Below are 24,224 nucleotides of genomic sequence, written 5' to 3' on the forward strand. Positions count from 1 at the left end.
TTGCCAAATATAGGTAGGAGTGACACTGTGCTCTTGTTCCACGATTTCATGCTTCATTCATCTCTCTCTCTCTCTCTCTCTCTCTCTCTCTTACTTGCATGCACATATATACACAGGTATAATAAACAGTGTCCTCTTTCTAATACATTTGTATCTTTACAGATATATGTGTGAGAAAACATACATGGATAATGAATATGTGATTTAAAATATGACAGGTCTCTATACAGGGATTCCATTCTCAATTTAAGATAATACTGGGGGGTAGATATTAATCCAGCACTAACTCAAATGAGAGTCCATCAAGTGTGCATCTGTGTCATTTTGTTTGTGTTCCTTTAGGAATACTGTGGTCTTGGCATCCATTGGAACCCCGAGATGGTGTCACTCCCCATGTCACCTGGACCTGTAAAGCTTCCCGGAGGTTTTATTAGGTTTACGTTTTGGAGAGGGTGCTTTGTCTTTCATAGAAATGAAAACAAATCCTCCTTCGATTCGAATTTCAGTCCTGATACCGCTCTGCAGGGACCACGCAGCCTGTGAATGGTCTATCGCCGGTATGGATGCCAGTGTGGGGAGCTTAGGACCAGCTTTGGAGACACAGAAGAATATATGCTCCCATTTTTTTCTACACTGACTGTAAATGATTCCTATTCTTTGCTTCACAGAACATCCGATATGGTGCCCAATCAGCTGAAAAAGCTGCACAGACGTCATTAGTTCTGAGTGTGGGGAGGGGAGATGAAGGGAGGGAGAAAGGAGAAGGCCGCCCTGCCGCAGCTTGCCCCTTGTGGAGTGGAGTCCCCACCAGGGCGGCTCTATTGATTTCTGACTCACACTGCAGCAACAGGACTATCAAGCAAGAGGAAAAACCACATCTCAGAAGCAGGGATTACAGGGAAAGAAAAAGAAAGTGGTGCTGGTGGCACCTCAGGCTCACTTATCTGTTACCAAGAGAGCAGTTGAGAGAATGACATTGAATGGTCCCTTAACTTGGAGTAGAATTGATAAGAAATGTACAGTATACATGAGTTCAGAAAAATCCTGGCTCTACTTTTCAAGCTGTTTTTGTGTGTGTGGGGGGTTGTTGTTGTTTTGGTTTGGTTTGGTTTTTGAGAGAAGATGTAATGATTTAATGCCCCAATGCCTTTAATTTTTTACAAAGGAGAGCCTGAAAATTTGATATGGATATGTAAAATATGGCTTATTAAAAAGGATCTTCAAGCTACACCTGAGAATTTTAAAAATAAATGAGATTTATTTTCAATAAATTTTGTCCAATTGCAACACTTGGTGGCTTCCATTTCCTGCTTTCAGCGTGGATGTTGCCTGAGATCTAGGGAACAGAGACAGTCTGGTAGGAAAGCTTCAAGCAGGAGCAGGCTCCCACCTGGGCTGCCTCTAGCACTGGGCTGTGAGCCAGAGAGGAACAGCACTAGATGACCCCTCCCCCCAGCTTAGGCGAGAAATCCCTGTTTCTGCTCTTAGTTTTTAGACAACCTCCACATCACATCTGAGACTTAACCGTCACTCTCCTCAGAAGAAAGACAACTAAGTTCAGTTTTAAAATAACAGCGTTGTCAGGCAGGCTGTCTGCATGTGAGCAGTGGAAAATTAGAATCGAGCAATCGGTCCCCCCACAACCCCCGTGGCATACACATGTGAGCACATGCGCTCGCTCATACACACCACACACACACACACACACACACACACACACACACACACACACACCAGTAGCAGTCGGTTAAGGGGAAAGGGTGATACCTTTTTAAAAACCGAAAGGCAGTAAGCCATTATTAGCAAGAGCTATATCGAGCCGTGCTTGTCAGACAGGCAACAAAGCTGAGCTGCAGTTCCGCCCAGACATGTGCCTTGCCATTTTCATTTTAATCAGCCTGCTCAGGATGGCTGCTGATTCATTTTGCAGGATGTCCCCCTGGGAGCCAAGGTGGAAGCCTCCGGCGAGCTGCTCTTGCATCTAGGCAGACTGCAGCAGGGCACACAGAGGGGGAGAGTGAGGAGGAGGCTAGCGGGAGGGGAGCTCATCCAAGGACTCGCTCTGCGGTTCAATATGGCTAGTTAGCCGGTGCCTCACAAACCCAGGCTACTGCAGGAAATATAATGAAAGAAAGAGTAAAGAAAAAAAAAAAACTGTCAGATCGTAGGATTGCCGTTTCGTTTTCCAGCAACCGTCCCCCTCCACCCTTCCCCCCCCCCACCCCGACATTTAGTGGCTGGGAATGCTGGCTTTCCTCATGGTCAGCGTATATGTATATATATATATATATACTTGCATATATACATATATATATATACACATATATATATATACATATATACATATACCTGGTAACTAGCTGGGGTGGTATACCTGATTTAGCCGCAGACTTTGATTTGTAGGACTGACAACCTTATTATGCAGTGAGCTTATTATTGATATTATTCTGCTCTCGGTTGCCATGGCCACCTTGTGAGAGACATTCAATTTTCTCTCTTCCATCATCATTATCTATGAGGCCATCTGTTGTGGAAAATGAATTCAGCCTCATTTGCATGACTGATAAGCAATTTTTTTTTTATCTATTTAACAGAAGGTCATATGCCGGGGATTTGGAGCTCGTGAAAAAAAAAAAAGTGGAAAAAAAAAAAAAAGCCTGGGAGAGGATGAGTGGGGCTGCGTGCATTAGGGGCTGGATGTGGAGGTAAAGCAGATCTCTTAGGCCCGCTCGCCTCTTCTACTGCATGTGTCATTCCTGCCTGGGCGACATTTTTCCCCCTAAGCTACTGCACACAAAACAGAGCGAGAAAGCTTTTCCCTGCAGTCTTCTTGGAGGCCTCCCGGTTTCTCACCCATTGTTGGTGGGTGTATTTCAATTTTTTGATTCCCTGGACTGTGGGTTATGAAATCAATGCTCGCTGAAGACAAAAGCAGCCTTCCCTGCCTCTCGGTGCTATGCGTGGTCCTCCTCGGCCTCCCACTTGTGGGGGAAAGGGTTTTCTCTTTCTGTGTGTTTTGAGCCAGCACAGTTACCAAAATTGAACTTGCCGTCACTTGTGAGCGGTGTGGTCATGGTGTGAGGTACGTGATGCTCGTTAGGTTAATTCTTTGGACTCAGGGGTCAGGATATGTTTTTGCTGTAGCTCAAGGCTGCTGCTGCAGTCCTATTGTCTGCTCCTTTTTAAAGTTATTTTTATAGCATGGCTGGTGGCTGAAAGGTTTCTGACGGACAGGTCTTCAATCCTCAGAAGCTTGTCTTTAGAGCAAAAACGGGTAATAGATTGCATGCCTGAACAATGATTTTGTTTCTAAAAAGAAATAAAAATGAGAAAAACTTGCTGCATGTCTGGAGGTCGGTGATTTGAGCTGAAGTAACTTCCTGAGAGTGTCTAACTTCACTTTACAAACAAGTAAGGATTTTATGCAAGGGCTGTGGGAATATTAGCTACTCCTGAGGCACTGCTGTATTTGTCTAATTATGAAAACAAAGTTGATTGATGTTCATTCATCTGATAAACTCAAATAAAGATTTTTAACAATAACGTCAATGTTTGAAGTTCATAATACCAAAACAGCACTTAATTTATAAAAGAAATGTGTTTTTAAATCACTTCATAAACAAAAAGTTGAGTCTTCACACTCTAGCTTTAGATAGATCTGAATAAACAATAAATAATATTAATATTCACATGAGTGTGAAAGATACAAAATATACAGTAGAGTCTGAATTTAGCATTAATTTAGTCATGACACATTTCTAATACCATTGAAACTTTATATGTTATAGATCATTATGTTATTTAATTAATTAGGATAAAGTAATTTGTATAACAACTCTTTTGTTCAAGTGTTTATACTTTTTACTAACACCACAGACAAAAGTACCAATAACACCTTTACAAGCATGAGAGAGTTTTTCTAATTGCTCAAGTTCATAAAACTGAATACCTTTTGAAATGGAAAAGTAAGGTATGTTTTACATATAGATAGATATATGTTTACTTTTGAAATGAGAGTGTTTTATTCAAAATTCCTTTTGAAAACAGTATCATAAGATTCCTATAAGTTTTAACCTCCCCCAAACTCTGAACCCGAAGTATTAATGGTACATTTTTAATACCACTATGTAACACCTTTCTCACCAAAATAACTTTATTGTTTCCCTTTCTCAGTTGACCCAAAAGAACATGAATGATTAAATTGCCTCAGTGCAGTAAGTCAATGGATTGAAACTCTCCTTAAAGTTGTACTTCAATCTTCAATTTTATTTTTTGTAATATTTGTTTATGATAGGCCCCTGCAGGGATGTTTGGATGATGGAGCAGTACTTGGTACACTTTTTAAAACTCTTGCTGGGACCCTCCTTCTCCTAATCAGCATTTCAAAGTATATTTTGTCTTGAGTTTGGGGCAAATAAATTAATATTAAATATCAGTTACACAGTTGAAAGCCTCAAACTGTAAAATTTGGGCAGTTTGAGAATATTCTTGAACTCATTTTCTTCAGAGGACTAGCAGCAGGGTGGAGGCTGGGTCTGCAGTGTGCTCTAAAGGGCTGTGTGGCCGCCTTTTGATTCCTACCTTCAGATTTGCGAATCAGATCTGTCAACTTCTGCAAATCCCTCGGACAGAGCACAGTTGATTTCCCCTCCCCCCTCCCGAAGTTAATCACCCATCTTGGTTGGCTTCCTCCTTGCCTCCCTGACATTTGACTGCTGCTAATTCACTGATTAATCTCATTAATGTGATTATAGCAGGATTTGGAGCTAGCCGCCATTGTTCTGCAGACAGTGCTATTCAGGCTGAGCACTTTCCACCCCATTCAGTTTGCTGTGATTTTTCAAAGGCTGGTGGAGGGAGCCATTGTGATAGGGCTTCCTGGCCTCCTTTCAGCACCGGGAGCTGTCCGTGGCAGATAGCAATTGCGTTCAGCAGCGACTTCCTACAGGTTCACTGCCGATGTGAAAATGGCTCACTTTCATCACCTTAATGACGGTGCTCACTGAGGTAGAAGTCCAGTGGTGGTTATGGTCACAATTGGATGTTTTGAAGATGGTGGCTGCCCAGATCTGTAGCTGATGATTTTTATTTTGTGAAAACATTGCAGCTGCTATTGCATGCACACGTTTATAAATATCAGACACATGAATCTGCCAAAATAACTCAGGTGACTTGGGGCTCTAAAACCACAAACATTACTACTTTGGAAGTGGACGCTGTTTACTTCAACATGTGTGGTTATTAATACAATTTTGGTTTTAAAGAGATGAGCCAGGGCAGAGTTACCCAAGGGCAGGAAATACACATGGCAGGAACATTTCTATGAAGTGAAATTTGTACCCAGACCCACCAGCCAATGCCAGCTTCATGGATCTGTATTTGAAGCTGAGGCCAGGGTTGAGGCCCAATAACTTGAGAACACTTATGACTGATACACAAAAATTCTTAAAGGGACAGGAGCCTACTGTTTTCCTTTTGACTATAAAGCTGTATGGGCTTGGTTTAAAAGCATATAGTTATGGTTAGGGGGTCAATACTCATTGATGTGGCATCTTTATTAATCCTGCCATGTTTTCTACCCAGTTTAATTTAATTCTTACTCTTTAAAACATTTTTGACCTCTATTAATTAGTACAAGCTATTCCACTCTCTGGTGATACCTGCTTATTTTCATTACTAACTTTCAAAAATAAATGTAAATAAAAGTTATTTTGTACTGTTAAAGATTTTTTAAAGTTTTTCTATTTGTTGTTATTATACATTGCAATTTTTAAATAATGAATTTGTAACCTGAGTATTCATTTGCTTTGTTTGATATACTTAGGAATGCACCACATGTACAACTTTAAAAAGACAATTACATCTAAGGGAAATTATTTTAGCTAACAAAATAATATTTTAAATGTCATATGTCCAAACCAGAAATCCCATGTCTACCCACATGACAATCTAATTTGATGGAGACCTGTTGTTTCAAAAACACTATATTATCTCTTCTAACACATTTTGCTTGTTTACTGTGCATTTTAAATTTCAAACAACTCAAAGTTTTAGTCAGTCTTGTGTCTTAAAAAAAATCTACTTTATAGAACAAGAGGAAATAATGAGGTTGCCTTGGTAGGGACCACTCTACCCTGAACTTGAACTCAACTGGCTGACCATTTCCTCAAGGGCCACATTTTCTAATTAATAACTAGTTTCTCAAATGCATCTAATATTTGGCAAGAAAGTCTGAAGAGTCACCCAGAATCCTGTCTGGGATACAAAGGGGTGGCAGGTGAAAGAGCCCCAGGCTCACCCCATAGCTGAGGACTCTTCCTTCTTTTTCTATTTTTAAGAATCTCTTTCTTTTTTTTTTTTCTTTCAAAATGTATAGCATTCCTTGACAAAAGTAATAGGAGGTTAAGTTGAACAGAAACTTGCAAACCACTAACATATTTCTCACAAAGCTGTTTCATCCCACAGCATAATAGGCTGCCTCAACTGATACCCAGCCATATGTCTTAGAGACTAAAGACAGCTGATACCACAAACTTAAAGAATAAAGTACTGTATATGTGTTTTGTTCTGGTTTGTATATGTAGGGGTGCTAGCTGAAAAACATATAGGGCTAGTAATTTTAACAAACATGTTAAGTATGAGATATGTTTGACATATCCCATATGCAATATATATATATATATATATATATATATATATATATATATATTGCCTAAAATGTCATAAGGTCATAATTCGCACTGGGAGTAATATTAAGGATTCTACACCTTGTCATTTATTGTGTGCTTTTTTTTTTCTTAATCAGATGATATTAGGGAAGCAACTATCCATTTCCCCATCAGTAGGCTATGCTTCAGTGTTGTGTGACTCCGTCTGAAGTATCTGTGTGTTCCCTTCCCTTCTCCCTCCCTCTCTCCCTCCGTCTCCTGTCCTCCTGGCCTCTCTTTAACTCTGCCCCTGTTTGTCTCCGTGCCTCTCTCTCCTGTCTCTGTTTCCTCCACACCTGCATTGTTTCAGCATACACAATGACTTTTCTGTGAATGTTTTCACAATGAAAGTGTTTTTTAGCTTTGACATCCTAATGAGTCCTCAGGGTATCTGTAGAAGTAATCAGAGATGGCAGAGAAAATGTAATCCAGGTGTTAGAAAATGAGAGAGAGAATGCATAAGTGCTTATTTATTGTATGAAAAGATACTGACCAACCTTGCTGCCTCAGGCTGCTTGGTAGGAAGGAAATGTTGTGGATGCTATAGCTCTCTATGAAAGGAAAAGCCCCATGTGGGATTACTGGGGGTGGGGGGTAGGGAAGGAGAGGGAGGCATTCTGATGGCACTGGACAGCGCATTGTCTATGGGAAGATGGAGGAACACTGGGTGTCCCCAGCAAGCCTCCTTGTGGAGAGCTGTGGAGATTTCTGTCAGGGCACTGGAGAGGGAGCGAGCAGCACCCTGTGTAGTAACCACGCGCCAGGCAGATGCTCTTCAGAGGAATTACCTCTGAGAGCAAGAAAAGGGTGTTCCTGGGACCTTGGGACTGCTGTCAGTCTCCCTCAGAAACCAGTCTGCACTGTGCCTCTGGAGGCCCCCAGTGGCTGGTCTGTGGGCTCTGCCTTGCACTCCTGTGCACAGGGCTGACAGTGCGGGGTCCTGATGGGAGGGGTGGAGGGAATGCAAACACAGAGGATCTGTGACCACACGTGCCTGGGGCTCTCCATGGCAGCCGGAGAGCTGCATGAGTGAGACAGACTCCTGAGGAGGACTTGCTGATGACCACCAACTCTTCCGCAGAGAGGTACCTCTTCCCTTTCGTTTAAAGGTGGTTGTGGTTGCTTATTTGCTTGGCTGCTGCAGCTTCCAACTCCTCTGAGTAATCTCCGATAGTCTCTTAAGTACTTCCCACAGCCTTTTCTCCACCTGCCTGGCCACCGTCCACTCTTGTTTGGTTGCACACTGTGACAGGATGGCATGATTTGGGGTACAAAGAGCCAACAATGGACTCTATTGGCCACAGCTGCCCCTCAGGCAATCATGCCTGTGGGCTGCTTGTTCTGAAATCTTCCCAGAGTTGTTCTCATCAGTCTGGATAGCCAAAGCCAGCTTCCAGGAGAGGGGAGGAACTAAGCAGCCTTTATGATTTAGTGTGCCTTCACAGTGTGCTGAGAGGCTGCTGAGGGAGGGGGGACAGCTCCTACCACAGAAAAGCATTTGTTGCTTGCCCTAACAAGCCATTTATAAAATCAGCACTTAAAAAAATTTTTTTAAACGCTACAGAAAGTCATACAAGCTATGTTCTTTTTTGTGTGTGTGTTTGGCATCTTACTGAGTCTGGTTCTTTTTTGAGAATAAACTTTTTCTGATTTCTTCTCTTCAAATGATACTAACGTTGTTATCATGGGCTGGTAATGCTAAAAGTTACTCAGAGAATAGTTCTGTCTCTTGTTTTAAAGGAAAATGATAAAAGGAGCTTGTGTGGTGTTGGGGTAATGTATCTGGCTGGCAAGCCAGGGAGACGGTAGGAACCCCTCGTTTAACTCTCTGGTGCCCGTTCTCCAGTCTTAGCAAGTGGCAGGGGAGGCTTGGGTACCTTTTTGTTTTGTTTTGATGTGTAGCCGTAGTTCCAGTGAAAACACCAAGGTTCTGCTGACTTTGGTGAGGTTTCTTGGACCACAATATGCATTTACCATAACGTCAACGATAGAGGAGATTTTCTGAGATACATCACCTAGCGGGTAGCAGCCAACAGCCAGCCTGCGTATTTACAGTTCTCATCTATTACATTAAATACAGCACTGCACATCATACACTCTGCTCTAGAGATTTAGAGGCCTGTGGGTACAGTGTAGGAAGCACACAGCACACATCCCAATCTTGCCTGACTGCTGAAAGCCTAGTAAACAGGAAGGCTAGAAATTACTGGTTTTAACTCACAGCTGCTAGGTTGAGAAACATCTAGATGAGCGATGAAGTTAGGGTTTGAGGAAATGGCTGCGTTTTGTATTGCTTAAAGGACAGCAGCCCGCCCAAGCAGGGTAAGTCAGCAGGATGCTCCCGGTGTGCCTCTGCGGCAGCGATGTGGTCTCTAAGGAAACCCGTGCCTGATGCTCGCAGCCTGGGCAGTGCTGGCGGCCCAGGGCCGTCTGTCTGCTGCCTGCTGATGGAGGCTGCGCCGCATCCACCAGGCAGGGCTCTGCACGCATGCCCGTCTTCCCCGGCGTTTAGTGGTGTCAACTTATTAATTTCCATCTTCGACTTCAGGCCTGTTAGTTTCCTGTCTGAAAGCATTATTACTTTTGTCCATGTGGCAAAATAATTAGCATACAGATGAGAAGTGGCCCCATGTCTGCGCGCCGATAGAGAGAAGATGTGCGGTTCGAAGTTGATTGGATGAATGGAGAACAAATGGTGGGCGTTCAAAAGCATTAGAAGAGTTTTGTAGTCGCGGAGCAGGCTGGAGAATTTTCTGGGTGAGTCCCTAAGATGGAAGGCAGGGGTGGCTGCCGTGGGAACAATTGCTTGTCAGAGGCTGGTTTAGCTGAAGGTGCGGAGAGGGACTGCAGAAGCAGAGAAGCCATTCTTCAGGTTTCTCTTTGAAATCCCCTCCAGGTAAATGTGTCCTGTTGTTTCTGGAGCCTAGGCTGCGCTTCCCAAAGTGGAGCAAAGTTCAACTCTTAAGGGCAGTAACAAAAGAATAGTCTTTTGCTAGTGCTTGGGGTGGCCTCTTCATCCATCTTCCATGCATAAGTGTGAAGTAAAAATTAACTGTTTAGAGATTAGTGTTTTCAGAAATTTACAGCAGCCATTATTCAACGTGTTTAATTAATATTTTCTGGGACAGTATATGGAGACCAGCAGAATTAGCAAATGTTGTTTCGATGAAAGGCCAGACATAATTAGTTTTGACTAGTATATATTTTTCCTAGCTGTAAGGAGATTTTAGCTCATTTAACCAGTTACTTATTGGGGACAGTAGAAACTGAGCTGATGGTTTTTTTGTAGGTTTGTAGGATGTACAGAGGGCAAATGTTAAATGAGTACAGCCTTTGATGCTGACTTCTTCTCAGAAAAGATTTTTTTTTCTTTTTAAATCAGTTTCCTGAGTTCATAAGTAATAAGGAAGCTTCCTGGAGCCCTGAGTTTCTATTGTCAACAGTGGCATAGATTTCTTATATAATTCTGGGACTAGCATGCTGGAGCATGGGTGTTTGAAAAATCAGTTCAAGATGCTGCTGGGGAGAGTCACTGATGAAGAGACCTGTCCTGTGTTAAGGATTCCTACCCTCCTCAGTGGGAAAGGTTTGCATTTTAACTGACCTAATTATTTAGTTTGTTTTAAAAGTCAAACTTCAGCAGAGACCATGATCCTTTAACTGTATTTCTGTAGTTTCTGGGGTATTTTAGAGCACGTCATGCTCTCATTTTGATTTTTTTAAAAAGCTTTTTCCAAGTGTTGCTATACTTTAGAAATGACAGTGAATGTGTGACAGAAAATACAACTTTTGGGAGGCGGGTGGATGGGTGAGTGTGATTTGTTCTGTTTCAAAAAGTATGCCCTTATGAAAAATGAAAACAACAAATGCCTTCAGTGAACCCAAAGCTTCAGGTGTGACCGACCGGAAACAGGCTTGCCCCTGGTTTGTAGAACTTGTCTCTGCTCATTTTCCTGCTCAGATTGCACATTAAGTTTTTTTTTTTTCATTACTGGACAATTCTCAATTATTCTATAAATGCTTATGTACATGCAGATGTTTTTGTTTTTCTGTTGCATTTTTGCTGGTAAGCTAGAAAGAGGGGAAAAGGACAACTCAGGTTTTAAACGTCTAGCCCAAAGTAATGAATACCCAAGAGTTCTCGTTTTCATGAACTCCTACCTAGAGGGAGGCTGCACTGTACTACTTTCTTTCCTGCTAGTTTCCTTTCAGAGTTGAGTACATCTTTATGGGTAAAATAACTCTTTTGTTTTCTGATGTGTTATAACTTTCTTGGAGCAGCCTTTCTTTCTTTCTTTCTTTCTTTCTTTCTTTCTTTCTTTCTTTCTTTCTTTCTTTCTTTCTTTCTTTCTTTCAAACCTCGGTATGGCCATTTAGAAGCAGGGAAGCCCCTGAATGTCACTTACCCATGAGGATTCCTTTGTGCCTGGCTGCCTCTCACAGGTGAAGTCCATTTTTTTAAAGGGCCACAATTATGTCACAGGAGTTTCCACTTGAGGGAGTTACTTTTGCCGCTTGCAGTCCTGCCAGTTTTCAAGGCTCCTTGCGGTTGGTAAGGGCTCCATCCAAAGACAATGAAATGTCCCTCAGCTGGAAATATGTTCCTATGAGCCAGCCTGAAAATGTGATTTCTAAGGGGACTTTTTGTTTTATTTTTTTAACTTTTTCTCTGAGGTTGAATATCAACTTTGGGAGAGATTACAACCTTCCATAGCTAAATCATGTATTTCATCCATGAGATTCCAAATGTCAGGTGCCCTGCCCTGGCTGCTCTGTGGGCAGTGGTCCCACTGGGTATCTGCGTCTCAGGGTCTCTGCCCTGTGCCACATGCACTGCCCCTAGGGCTCCTACTGTCTATGAGCAGGAAAAAAAAATCAACAGTTTCTTTCCAAAAACGTCACTTGACCTTATTTCCTTTAAAATTCTGTGCTCTGCTGTGTTTTCAAGCACTGAAGAGAAGGTGCTGAGCCCCTCCATGGTTTTTGAAGTATAAAACATATCTATTTTTTAAGGTTGCTGGGGTAAAAGTGTTGTGTGTAGGCTGGTAATACTTGAGTCATTGGGATAATATGTGTACCATGTAAACCTGCCTTAGATGTATGTGTGTACTCATTAATACAGTTGTAGGAACTTTGTGACTCAATATTGTATACTGCCTGCTTCCTGCTGATGTCCGGTGGCTTAGGCAGCACACTCCCTCAAATTGCCCTGAGAAAAATCACCCCAACTGAGTGTTTGCCTCAGATGTTTTCAGGTGGAGTGTCAAGCTCGGAACTCTAAATCAAACAACTCAGGGATGAATAATTTATGGGGGGGGGAGTGAGTGCTTCTTTTAGTACGTCGACAAGGATTTTCATTGTGGGGTTCCCAGCTCCAACATGGCCTTGAGAAGCACCTCAGCTATTGTCTAAACTGAACCTCAGTGTGTTCTAACCTGCACTCACAGAGTATCTTTACAAAAGTCAGGACCACTTCCCAGTTCCCAGGGCTCCTACATCCCTGAATCCTGTAGGCAGGAGACAATTCTCAGAGACTGACTTTGAATTTGGTGCCGTATCCGCTCCCTGGTCCACGCATTCCCCTAGCCTGTGCCATCTGAGCAGAAGCTGAACGCACAGCACACTGTCGCCATGAAACAATGCTAGCCAGACTGGTGGTGGAAATAATCCAGTCTGCAGGGCACCCCATAGAGAGCCATCAAACCGAGTCTGCTCTGGAGCTATCTATGCGAGTGTGAACATTCAGAAATCAATGCTGCATCTGCCGGTGGACCCTCCGGTTCTCTGAAACCCCCACCTGCCTAATGCATCTGGGCAAGAGCTTTCAGAAGCCAGCTTCCTTCAGGATAAATTTAATACGTCTTGAGGGCCAGGCGCAAGCAAATTGATTCTATCTCTGCAGCAGGAACACTCGTAAGCATCTGTAAGGGTACAGATCCTCAGCAACTCCAGGATGAGAGGGTGCTATTTTGTGAGATATTCCAAGCCTACTCCCTTCATACCTCATGCCAGCATGGCATTTTTTAATTGGGAAGTTGATTAAAAAGGGCACGGCAGACCAGGATGTATGGTCCTTTGGCATTCGTCCAGCTGTTTGTTGATGAACAGTGGAAGACATTGCTCACCACCTATTTCAGGAAAGAGAGAATGGGAACTGTTACAGGGCAGAGGGGTGGTAAGAATGGGGCAGTCCTGCGCTGTGTGCTGAAGGCAGTTGATCTTGGCTTCCTCTGTGCAAAGCTTTTCTGCAGACAGACTTGCCAGCTTCCTCCATGACCCAGGTCACGTGCGCTTTGCAGATACCTGGGAACGCCGGGCAGCTCTGTGTGTGTATTACACTGAGGAATTCTGGGCTTCTGGCTTTCCAGTAGTCAATAGGAAAAGTCATAATCATTTGCATTTTCCGGATGGACATCTCTTTTGGCCACATTTCCTGTAGGCTGCCGTCAGCAGTGATAGCTCTTCTAATCTCTGTGATGCAGCACTGTCAGCCTCCATAGGAACTGGTTTTGTTCTAGCTATTTTTTTTTCCTTTATTTTAAAGGAAATTCTTTTCTTTACAGGATCTTTTTAGAGCTTGAAGTATATTATCACAGGAATAAAATTTTATGCCTGGTTGTAGTATTCCCATGGCTAATGTGGTGTGAATAAGTGCCCTGTTATGAATTTAACCCTGTCCATCCTTCTCATTGTTTAAGCACTTCCTGAGATCAAGTGTGCCTAAGAAAGTAGAAACAGATTGGCAGCAAAGGCTGACACTGAGACCCCCAAGCTGAGAGAGAAGCCCTAGGGTTCTCACATGACTCTCCATGAGGGAGCTCTCCATGAGGGAGCTGCTCGAGGCTCGAGACGGGGGACACAGGGAGACATCTTCACTCCAGTGGGACTGATCAGCTGACTGGCAGCAAGCCTGTCTTTTGTTCTCTTCCCCCTGAAACTGCGAGCAAGTTTGCTAATTATTTTTAGACTCTATGTTTTAGGGAAGTTCAGTGATAGATCCACAGCAGTCAGCAGCCAGGGTGGGCAGCCCTCTCAATTTCACCCTCTTCTCCTAGCAACAACGACACTGTCAACCCCGAAGGGTGGCTCCTTAGACTCAGTTTCTCTCTCCACTCTTACGCTGTTGATGGAATATCTATGCCTTGTGCACACCTTGACCTCCTACTGTGTGCATAGCTGAGAGAGAGAGGGAGAGAGAGAGAGAGAGACCCTCCTGCAGGTAGTTAGGACCTAAGTATCTATCTGTCTGTCTGCCCATATGCTGACAAACGGTGATGACAATGCCTGCAGGGCAACGTTTCCCTGAATAAATTTGGGAGTAGATTTTTTTTTTCCTCCTCTGACCTAAGCAGAGTGTGCTGAACTCCTTGTTCCCCTTCCTGGGTGATAAATACTCTGGTGGTCTTCCCGAATATTAGCATAATTGGGTAGCGTTGTGTAACTATCTTTGCATTCGTTACATATTTTAATGTATCCCCTTCTCATAAGAGCTAGGAATAAAAAAAAGTTCAGCTTTTCTTGTGGGTTTTGGATAGCTAGTCTCCTTTCACATGGTTCTGTACACATGGGGTGCAGAGTCAAGGTGACAGGACTTTTCTCCTTTGAGAATCTGAGACAGTAAACAGAATGATGTTTTGAGGATGAAATATTGGTAAATGTCAGATGTCTGCTTCTCAGTTTCTGGACATTTCAAAGCTGTGGGTAGCAGGGTTCAACGACAACAGCTTTGGGTGTGGTGTGGTTGGGCCTCTCCTGCTAACTGAAGCCAGCCTTCTAGCAGACAGGCAGGTCTCTGGACTATTCACCACTACTGTTAGAGGAACAGGAGCTGCCCTGTCACTCTGCAGCCAGCTGAAGAGTCATTGGCTACAGGAGCCTTTGGCAGCAGGAGGAGGAGAATTCAAATGAGAAGCTGGTGAGGCATTTATACACTCTGACAGGAGCTGCCACCTTGCCATCCAGCAGCCCACACTCAACAAACCTGAGGTTCAGGGTTAGAATCCTGCCATTAAATCCTTTAACAGACAAGCGTTCTTCAAGTTAGATTTCTATGTTCTCTCAGAGTAGGAAAAACAAGTGGTGCAGGCATCAGAAAGCCATACATCCTTGCTTAAAGGTGGAATCATATTGCATAAAGCAGGAGGTATACTCACGCAAGACGAGGCAGAAATCCTTACAGTGTGCTTAGGTAGATTCTAGTTTCCTTTTTACTTGTCTTTCGTCTTATGTGGGATGTTTGACTCTAAATTAAAATTCATGACATTCCCCATTGAACTCTTCGAAACCTCCCAGCCCCCCTCTGCAACTCTGAGAGACGTCATGGAGGTCTTGCCGCCCAAATATTCTTTGGCTAATTTGTTGCTACTGGGATATTGTTAGCTCCAAAACAACCCTTCTCCCTCAGAGACCCACAGTGCACGCCAAGCTGTGTCATGTCAGTCCCCCAGGGACACGTTGGCACACCTGTTTACAAACGGGCTGGGCCACCTGTTCCTCCAGCTTCAGAGTTAACGATCAGAACAGGGTCTGATCACCCAGATCATGTGAGTGGTAGACATCCATTGTGAGCTGGACACTTCTACCAATGCCAATAACCGTCTAGTCGGTTTTGAGCAAGTTAGAAAATATAGTCAACCTGTAATCACAGCCTGAATTACAAACACCGGAGATCCAGAGACTAGACGCGCGGTGTGTGTCAGACACAGCTCAGCCAATGAAATCTGATCATTTCATCATTTGCCTTTTTAAGATGAGACAGATGCAGATAAAAGTTTCCTTCCTTTGTAATGATGTTGCCGAAGTGGAGGCTGCTTGGGCCATAAGCTCCAGAAAAATGACAGTATCAATAGATATGATAACATGGAAGGGGGATGTGATGTCGTGGGATTTCATCCTCAGACAAAGAACTATAAGTAGCTCAGAGAGGAAGAATTAGCCTCTCAGGGATGAGGCCCCCCCCTCCGTCTTCCCATTGGTACTTCAATACAGAGTGGTCATCCCTAAAACCATATACAGACAAGTAATATAAAAGGACTCAGAAGGTTCTATTTGTGTATTTGTGCATATACATACATGTATGTGACAAAAATAATCAAAGAAAAAGAGGCCGTCACTTTAAGAGCAAGGGGCACATGGAGGGGCTAGAGAAAGGAAAGGGAAGAGAAAAGTAATGTAATTATATTTTAATTAAAAATGTAGCTTTTACAAAGGCCTCTAGTGAAACAAACAAAAACTTCCCTGCTGCCTTCCACAGGTCTGTCTGTCTCCAGTGTGGCTTGGCCTTCCCTTCCTCTGGCGACTAGGGACCATCCAGCTGGGGAACATGCTGCTTTCATCTGTGTCTTTTTGGCTTTTACGTGTAATCCCAGTTGCTTCTGCCCCTAGGCTTTATTTATCAAAGGGCAGGCAGGACCTGGAATGTAGTTAGACGTTTTTCCTTTACTGATGTCTTTGGTCCTTACGGAAAGTCAGAGCACCGTGCCTGGTTTGATTTTACTAACTGGACTGTGTATACACTGTAAGTTTCCAGCTAATTCTTCAGGACATTAGAAGTGACTCATCCATCCCATTGATTATTTTTCTATGAGCTTCTACTAGGAGGCACTTTTCACCAAGGGCTAAAGGATGGGGATCCATCCCCATCTTTTCTAGTTTTATGTGGTTCCATGTCCCTTGTACTTTCAAAGTGAAATTTCCATTTGTAGCTCACCTGGGCGTGACCTGGAGCCCATTTGGAAGGCGCTGCCTGGAAGGCGATGTGTTATATTCTGTCTTCCCACAAGACTTGGGGGTGACTTTGAGCAGATCAGCTCAGCCCCATCTCTTTGTGTATTGTTTCAGAGGAGGGACTGGAGTCCACTGCTTCCCAAATGTCTTTCTGATGCCCACTGCTGGAAGGAAAGCAGAGGCCTGGAACACTCCCACCAGATCTTCTTTGCTGGTGATGGCCCGGTGCTGCCTCATAGAGGCCAGGGAAAAGGCATGCCATTCACACAACCAAATGCCTTTTGGCCATGTAGAAAAGTCACCCCATGAAACTCACACATGTGGCCTAACCAGAGACTTTCTCTTAAACTCCTTTCCTTTGTTGATTTTTGTCTGTTTAATGCCCGTGACTTGAAATAAAGTCACATACATTCGACAAACATTCTTTTTATGACTTTTGTAGGTGGACAGGCTGACTGACAGAAATCACAGGCACATACACTGGGATGACTCTGGGGTCACCTTCTGGCTTCTCTCAGCTCCCCGAGTCCCATGGGTCTTCGTTCTCATAAAGCAGGCAAATAAAGTCACTGTCCTGGATGTAGTGAAGCAATGCTTAGCATTCAGAGGCAGCATTTTGGGTCTGCATGGGTTGAGGAGGAATGCATGTTTAGCAGCTAAAATCTATCACACAATCCACGGCCTAATTCTGAGGGCCTAGAGTAGAAAGCACAAAAAAAAAATATAAGCAAGAACCTGTGGGTTAAAAAAAAAACAAACCCACCATCACTTACCACTGCAGTCAGTGTCCTGTGTGCACCTCAAGTGTGCCAGGGCACGGCTGCAAAGTACCCCACTAAAACACAGGACCTGCTGCCTGTAGTGGGAGAAGTAGAAAGCCATCACATTACCCCGGAGCCTGAGCGTCTCACTGGGGTCATAGAACCTTTCCAGGATGCTGGTGACTTTTAAAATAAAGCTAAAATAAAGAGTGGGTGGGGAGAAACTGAGCACAGCTAGGTAGGGGCAAAGGCCTTGGCACTTCCAGATAGGAATAAGCTACCACATATTTCACAGTGCCTGAAGGAGTCTGAATGTTTTTGTCAGGAAGAGGACCAGCTCCTATGTGAATTTGACTCAGTGACACCTACCCACAAATGTCACATGCCACCCCTAATCCAAGCATACGTTTGTGCATCAGTTTTAAATGGGGAGTTTTTAAAAACACATGTCCAATTTAATAAAATCATCCAACCTTTCAAAAGTCAAGATGTGTCACAAGGAAACTTTCCTTTGCATATTAGGAAACAAATCTCATGGCAGGAGAGATGAGAAGGCCCAGCAGAGGAGAGTGACCCATTGTGTGTATAGGAGGGATGATAAGGAAAGACTAAACATTGTCCAAAGTTACTCTCCTTTAGAGATTAAAAAAACAAAAACAAGGACAAAATTGGCTAGCCATAAAGATATGCCTAAGACAGGAGTTTTCCACTCATGTTTCAGTTCTGGTTTAATGTAGGACCAACTAGGATCCAAAGTTCGGTACTGCTGAATGACAAGGACCCACACTTTGTGACTCAAGTCAGAGCTAGACACATATTACAGTAAGAAGCTAATAAAAGGGGACTCTCAGGAAAGCAGCTGTGGGCAAAAGGAACACAGCCAGACTGTCATTAGCCAAATGCATCCCACCGAAGGCTGATGGGGCCCTGTGCAAAGGCTGCAAGAATCTGGAGGGCTACCGAGTCCTGTCAGATCGATAATCACTAGAGGCATACCTGATACTTGCTTCCTCTCTAAAAGTCACTTCTACCGAAATATACGACAACCTAGGTTTATTGTGGTTACTGTTCGTTAACCACATAGATAACAAAAATGATTGAATCTTAATCTTGCCTTCCTCGTTAGTGAATCCATATTGTTTCTTGTAAGTCGGTTGGAAACTCTGTTGAAGATTCATTTATTTTTATTATATGTGTATGCATGAGTGTATGGATGGATGTATGTGCAGCGTGAGCAGGGATAGTATTGGTGAAGGCCAGATAGGGGCACCAGACCATCTGGAGCAGGAGATGCAGATGGTTGTGAGCCACCAAGTAGGTGCTGGATGTTCATCATGGGTTTTCTCTGAGAGCAGCAAGTCCTCTGCACTGCTGAACCATCTCTCCAAAAGCTGGGCCATCTCTCCAACTCCTGAGATGGGAAAAGAAACTAATGAAAATGTGGATGAGGAGATGGCTAAGTCAGTAATTAATCTGCAAGCCTGAAAATCTGAGTTTGGGTTCCTTAGCACCCACGGAAAAAGCTGAGATGGGTGGCATGCGTCACAGTGATGGAAGAATCCCTGGGTCTGACTGGTCAGCCATTCTATCCAAAGAGGGAGCTCTGGGTCCAGTGAGAGCCCCTGCCTCAAAAATTAGGGTGGAAAGCTACAGAGGAAGACACTTGCCATCAATTTCTTGCCTCTACATGCATGCTCACTAATGTGCACATGTGGCAACAGGCACACACACACAGGCACACACAACAATCTGATTTTTTAACAAATGAAGAAAGCAATGGAACTAGGTGATTTTTCTTTACATTGCAAATCTCTACATGCATCTGTGACTTCCCTTCATAGAGGCATGTCAGAGAGATCTGTTTTTAGTAATCCCAATAGCAGGGCAAGGGCACAGTCCTAGCATTGCTTGTCAGCCAGGGCACAGGTAGGCGGGCTGTTCAGTGCGTTTTTCAAAACAGCTCTCAGCTCTCCCGATTTCAAAGTAAGACCAACTTTACACATGGCTTACAGAATACCAACTCCATTTGTTCAAGATCTTCAGGTTCAGACCACAGCAGTAGTAGTTCAGACCACACAGCTCATGTTGGAGCAGCAACATGATCTGTTATCATGATCTATTATCCTCCCTGCATCTCCCAGTGAGGCGTCCATCAGGCGGGTTTCCTTTTTCAAGCCCATAACTTCCCTAAAAATGATAGTTTATTTGGCTAAGAATGGCGGTGCAAGCCTGTCATCCCAGTTCCTCCACTGGGGAGGCCAACACCAGAGCATCACAAGTTCAGGGCCAACTTGGCAACTTAGTGAGACCCTGCCCTAAAATAAATTGTCAGTAAAAAGATGGAGGTGGAGCTTTGTGGTGAAATATCTGCCTGGCCTGTGTGAGACCCTGGACTCAGTCTCAGCACCTCACATAAAAAAGAAAGGATCTTAACCATATTAACACAACCTGCTTCAGAATGTCTCAGTGATCGGCTTTCAGATCATGCTTCATATAACTGGGCATCCCCTGGACCGGGCATCTGGAGCTCTTACAGGAGCTCCTAAGTAAGCTGCAGTTGTGCCCCAGTTCAGTGTGGTTCAGACAGACAGAACGGGGAGGACGTGTTGGGCTTTTTGCATCACTTGTATTCTCAAGTTTTGTTTTCATATCAGCCACGCGTGCCCCCCCTTCAGAAAGTGATGCACCCCTGTTTCATAAGCATAGCTTCTGAGTATACGTTATGTGTGTGGGGGAGGGGGTACACTTGCTGAGTGTATGAACATGCATTTTCTTCAGGTCCAAGCTCATTGCTGCTCCCGTTCCTCTCCCCTGTTCCTTGCAGCCCAATCCAACTCTGAGTGGAACTTCTTAGCTTCATTCATTATTTTTGAACAGCAAACACTCACCCACTGTCTGACTCAGTAACAAAGACCTTCTCTGCAAAACCTGCTTTCTTTTCCCTCTTCTTCCTCTTCTCTACCTACTTCTGGCCAGAGCCTCTCCTTAGTCCCGTGTATTAATGTCCCTCCTTATACCTATCTATCCCACACCTTTAAATGAAATGTCTTTGATATAAGTCTCCTATCACAGGTTAGACAAAGTATAGAATAGACACACACACACACACACACACACACAATTACAAACAGTGAAAATTCTCAGTAATCCCTATGTGCTTGCTATAGCCTCACATGAGGGTTTGTAAGAAGTACCAGACCCAAGTGGAAGCAGGTGAGAGTGTAGAAGGGAAGCATACCAGCCTTCCAGGTGATTCTGCTTCCTTTGCTTCCCACTATATTTTTTTCCTTTGGGCAACTTCTTTTCTAAAACCAGGCAGCAGAGTCTCTACTGCCCTCAAGATCACACTGCCAGTACCCCAGCAGTACTGTTGTGTGCACAGATCCTGCAGCCCTTGTAACTGACCGTTAAGGTTCTTACACATTGCAGGAGCTAATGGGCCTTACTACCGCAAGGAAACACATTTGGAATCCAGCCTGCTTGGGCATGTCTGGTAACACCTGGAGCAGAGGCACGCTCCTTCACTGATGACCCAAGGTGTTGCAAACCTGATTGGAACTGGGTGAAAGATTCAGTGTGGCTGCTCGCTAATCCTTCACTGTGGGCAACTGTCCATCAAGCCTGATGCAAGCAAGGTACAGCATAGGTTTAACTGTACTTCATGCGGAAGCTTTTATGACACCCTCCTTGTTTCACCACCATTTCCTCTGCTATGAGCATGTCTGAAAGCCAGTTCTAGTCAAAAAGATGAGACACTGAGACCTGGCCTCCTAGCATGCACAGCACTTGAGAGTTGGCTTATATAAATACGATGGAAAACGCCCACTCCCCTCCTTCCCGCCCTTCCTCCTTCCCTCCTTCCTGACCCTAGGGTTGTACCTTCTTCAGAGGATATCATCTGGTGATGAGCTTCAGAACAGACAGGTGGGTCTAGGGATCTCAGTTGAGACAACCATTAGAGCTCAGCTCCACCCTCTTAGAAACCCTCTCCACTCTAGATAAGGAGATCTGGGGACTGTTGAGTGGATGAGGCAGTAGCCGCACCCAGGAACAGTTGCCTCTGTGTCTAACTATGCTGGTGCAGAATCCGCAGGCTGGGTATGGATGCATGGGACCAGCTCTGGGGTGCCGCCCTGGGGGAGCTGCTGCAGGGTTGGTGCAGCATCGTGGCTGGTGCTATACTTAGATCAGACATCAGCTTCCCTTTCTGATATCCCGCACGATCTTGATAGCCACATCCCAACTTCTAAGTGTGTCATGAGTAATCTTGAAATTAGATCTCTGTGTTCAGATCCAAAGCCCCAGATGAGACTGTAAGGTGTCAGGAGGGCAGAGAGGACAAATGGCAGTTCTTCAGGCAGGACCTAACAGGTTCCCTGGATCTGGTTGGAGCTAGTAGTAAATGTCTGTGGTCTTTTATTCCGCTATGTTGGTTTTTCTGGCTGGCTGTGGATTAGGGGCATGTCTGCAGCATCCCCTTTGATCTAAATGACCGTGGTGAAGTCACAGCTTGGGAGAGATCGTCTTCAGGGGAAACACTGTGTGAGAGGAGAAAACCAGGCAGTGCTGCCCTCTGGTCAAGAAAGTTTTCATACTCTGTGTGAGAAAGACACTTCTGTGGATGGCCTGGCCCAGTCTGAAGTGTGATGAAAGTAGGGAAGGGTTCTCAACAGGGTGTCCTGGCTTTCTCAGAGGAGATGTTGCTCTGTGGGACCATGATGGGATAAGCTGTAGTTGCTGTTTGCCACAACCTATGTATGTCTATTGAGAAAGATATGGAGAAGAAATCTGAGCAGGCAAAGTGAGGTCATCAGTCTCATAAGGATGCTCCTCTAGGGGTGAGTTAGAACTTTCTAGATGAGAAGGCGGCTTCTGTATAGGGACACCAGAAAGCCACCTAGAAGACAGGTGGAGTAGGTCACCGAGGGTCAGAAGCCACCTTATCACAGTTCCTAGTGATGAGCCTATGACTTCACTCTCCTGATAACGGGAAATTACGAAAAGCTTTTGTGTGGCTGAATGACAAGGCCAGAGCTTTTCTCTGGGATAATTAATCTGGCAGCCAGTCAGTGGCTACTTCCTGCCAATTGCATCTCTAAAATAGCTCTCCCAACTGCTGCATCCCCTCCACCCCTTCCATGCTCTCTCTGGGACTGTCACTTATCCACTCATGCTACCCCGTCACACAACTTGCCAATCATCCATACTCTGTGGGGTGGGAGACTCCCGGAAAGGCTACAGTTGGCATCTCGTGGTTGCGTTTCTCTGAGTTGTGTCACAAAGAACACCAATAGCCAGATCGCTCTGTCCACGCTCTATGTGGGGGGCCACTTTTATTGTTCCTTCTACTTATTATTCACATCCCATCGCCCTTCAAAGGCTGCATTTCCACAAAGCCCTCCTGTCCCTTCCCAGTGGCATCCATCCTCTTTCCCCTTGTGCTTGTATTTATAGGTGTGCATATGATGGTGCTCCCTTTCCAGAAACCAGGACGGTTCACCAGTTCTGTGGGTGTATGTGCTGTGGTAGATGGTGACTTATTTTGTGGCCCTGATTCACTTTATTACACCAATGAGAGATGCAGGGGACCTCGCCTTGGTGTCACTGCTGGGATTGAGGTGCTGCTATTGGTAGGCATTTCACTGTCTCACACTGTTTTCATTTTGTGCTAAAGCATCATTACCGAGAAACCTTAGAGGAGAAAAGGTTTAATGGGGTATACAGTTCTAGATGGCAAGTCTGTGACCATCATGGTAGCAAGCATGGTAGCAGGTCAGCAGGCATGGCTCTGAAGCAGTACCCCTGAGAAGTTAGATCTGTTTCACAAATACAAGGTAGAAGGGACTAACTGAGAATGGTGTGGGCTTTTGAAAGCTCAAACCCTCCCCTACCCCTATGACATATTTCCTTCAACACCTTCTAACCCATCTAAATAGTTCTAACAACTGGGGACCAAGTATCCAAACACATAAGATTATAGAACCGTTTCCATTCAAGTCAGCATAGGCATTTACAACCCCGCTGATGACTCAGAGAGAAGTTACTTCTCTCAGTGGAGGACTTCTGTTCGTGTCTATGCCACTATGCATCCTGGTGTTCAGAAATAGGCAAGGTGTCACCATGGGAAAAGCCACCACAAGTCCTTATAATACACAGACCCTTGTCCCTGTCTGGTTGAGGTATTTCAGATATACTATAAAGTATATCTAAAGACGATGCTAATTTTTCACCACTGTGACAAAATACCTGAAGAATCAGTATAAGCATAGAAAGATTTGTTTCTGTCACAGGGTGTCACAGATATCATTCAATGGCTGGCTCCATTGCTTTTAGGTTTGTGGTAGAGCAGAAATGCTAGGCAGAAAGCGACGTTGGATCTAGTCTGCTCACCTCCTATCATCCAGTTAGCAAAATTACTGACACAAGAGGGTCAAAACACAAAAAACATACCCTTCAGAGTCACTTCCCCAGTGACCTGCATTCTCCACACAGGCTCCATCTCATGGAAGTCCATTCAGTCATGGATCTATGGATTGGTTTATTGATGGAGTAAGCTTCCACATCATTCAGCCACCTGTGGCTAGCATCACCAGCAGGGATCAAGCTTTCAACACATAAGCCTTGGGGCTACTTATAATCTAAACCATAATAGCCTTGAACTTCCTGTGTATGATATCCTACACTGAGAACCCCAGACTTGAACACATCTTCTGTCCTTTATCTATTGTGTGAGGAGTGTGTTCTGCATCATTTTGACCCTTTGATACCACCAAGATAAATACTTGCATGTCTGCCTTGGGAGAACACCCACCTCCTACCTCCCACCTCCCCGCCTCCCACTTCCCACCTCCCACCTCCACACAGAGGACCTTTAAGAAAATCACAATATTTTGGGTTTTGGTCAGGAGTGACAGAAGCAGAGAGACAACCCACTCTCTGATCTTTTGAGCAGAGGCACAACAATTAATCTTAAAGGCTTATAGAAGGGGAGGGCCATCTCTGTCCTCAACACTTACTCTGTCCAGATCAA

The 24,224-nt window shown here is 44.3% G+C and overlaps 1 protein-coding gene across 21 annotated transcripts in view; it reads left to right on the plus strand.

The window, feature by feature from the left end:
* Positions 1 to 2,871: 2,871 nt before the first annotated feature.
* The window catches only part of Myt1l (myelin transcription factor 1 like), a 392,362-nt gene continuing 371,009 nt past the window's right edge, over positions 2,872 to 24,224 (plus strand). For 7 of the 21 annotated variants that reach the window (XM_060366567.1, XM_060366538.1, XM_060366618.1 and 4 more), the window contains exon 1: positions 8,825 to 9,464. The gene's annotated coding sequence lies outside the window, so the exon portion shown is untranslated. The other 14 variants (XM_060366595.1, XM_060366600.1, XM_060366604.1 and 11 more) reach the window with 7 other exon arrangements.

Source organism: Meriones unguiculatus, chromosome 1, assembly GCF_030254825.1.
Source record: "Meriones unguiculatus strain TT.TT164.6M chromosome 1, Bangor_MerUng_6.1, whole genome shotgun sequence".
NCBI classification, from domain to species: Eukaryota; Metazoa; Chordata; class Mammalia; order Rodentia; family Muridae; genus Meriones; species Meriones unguiculatus.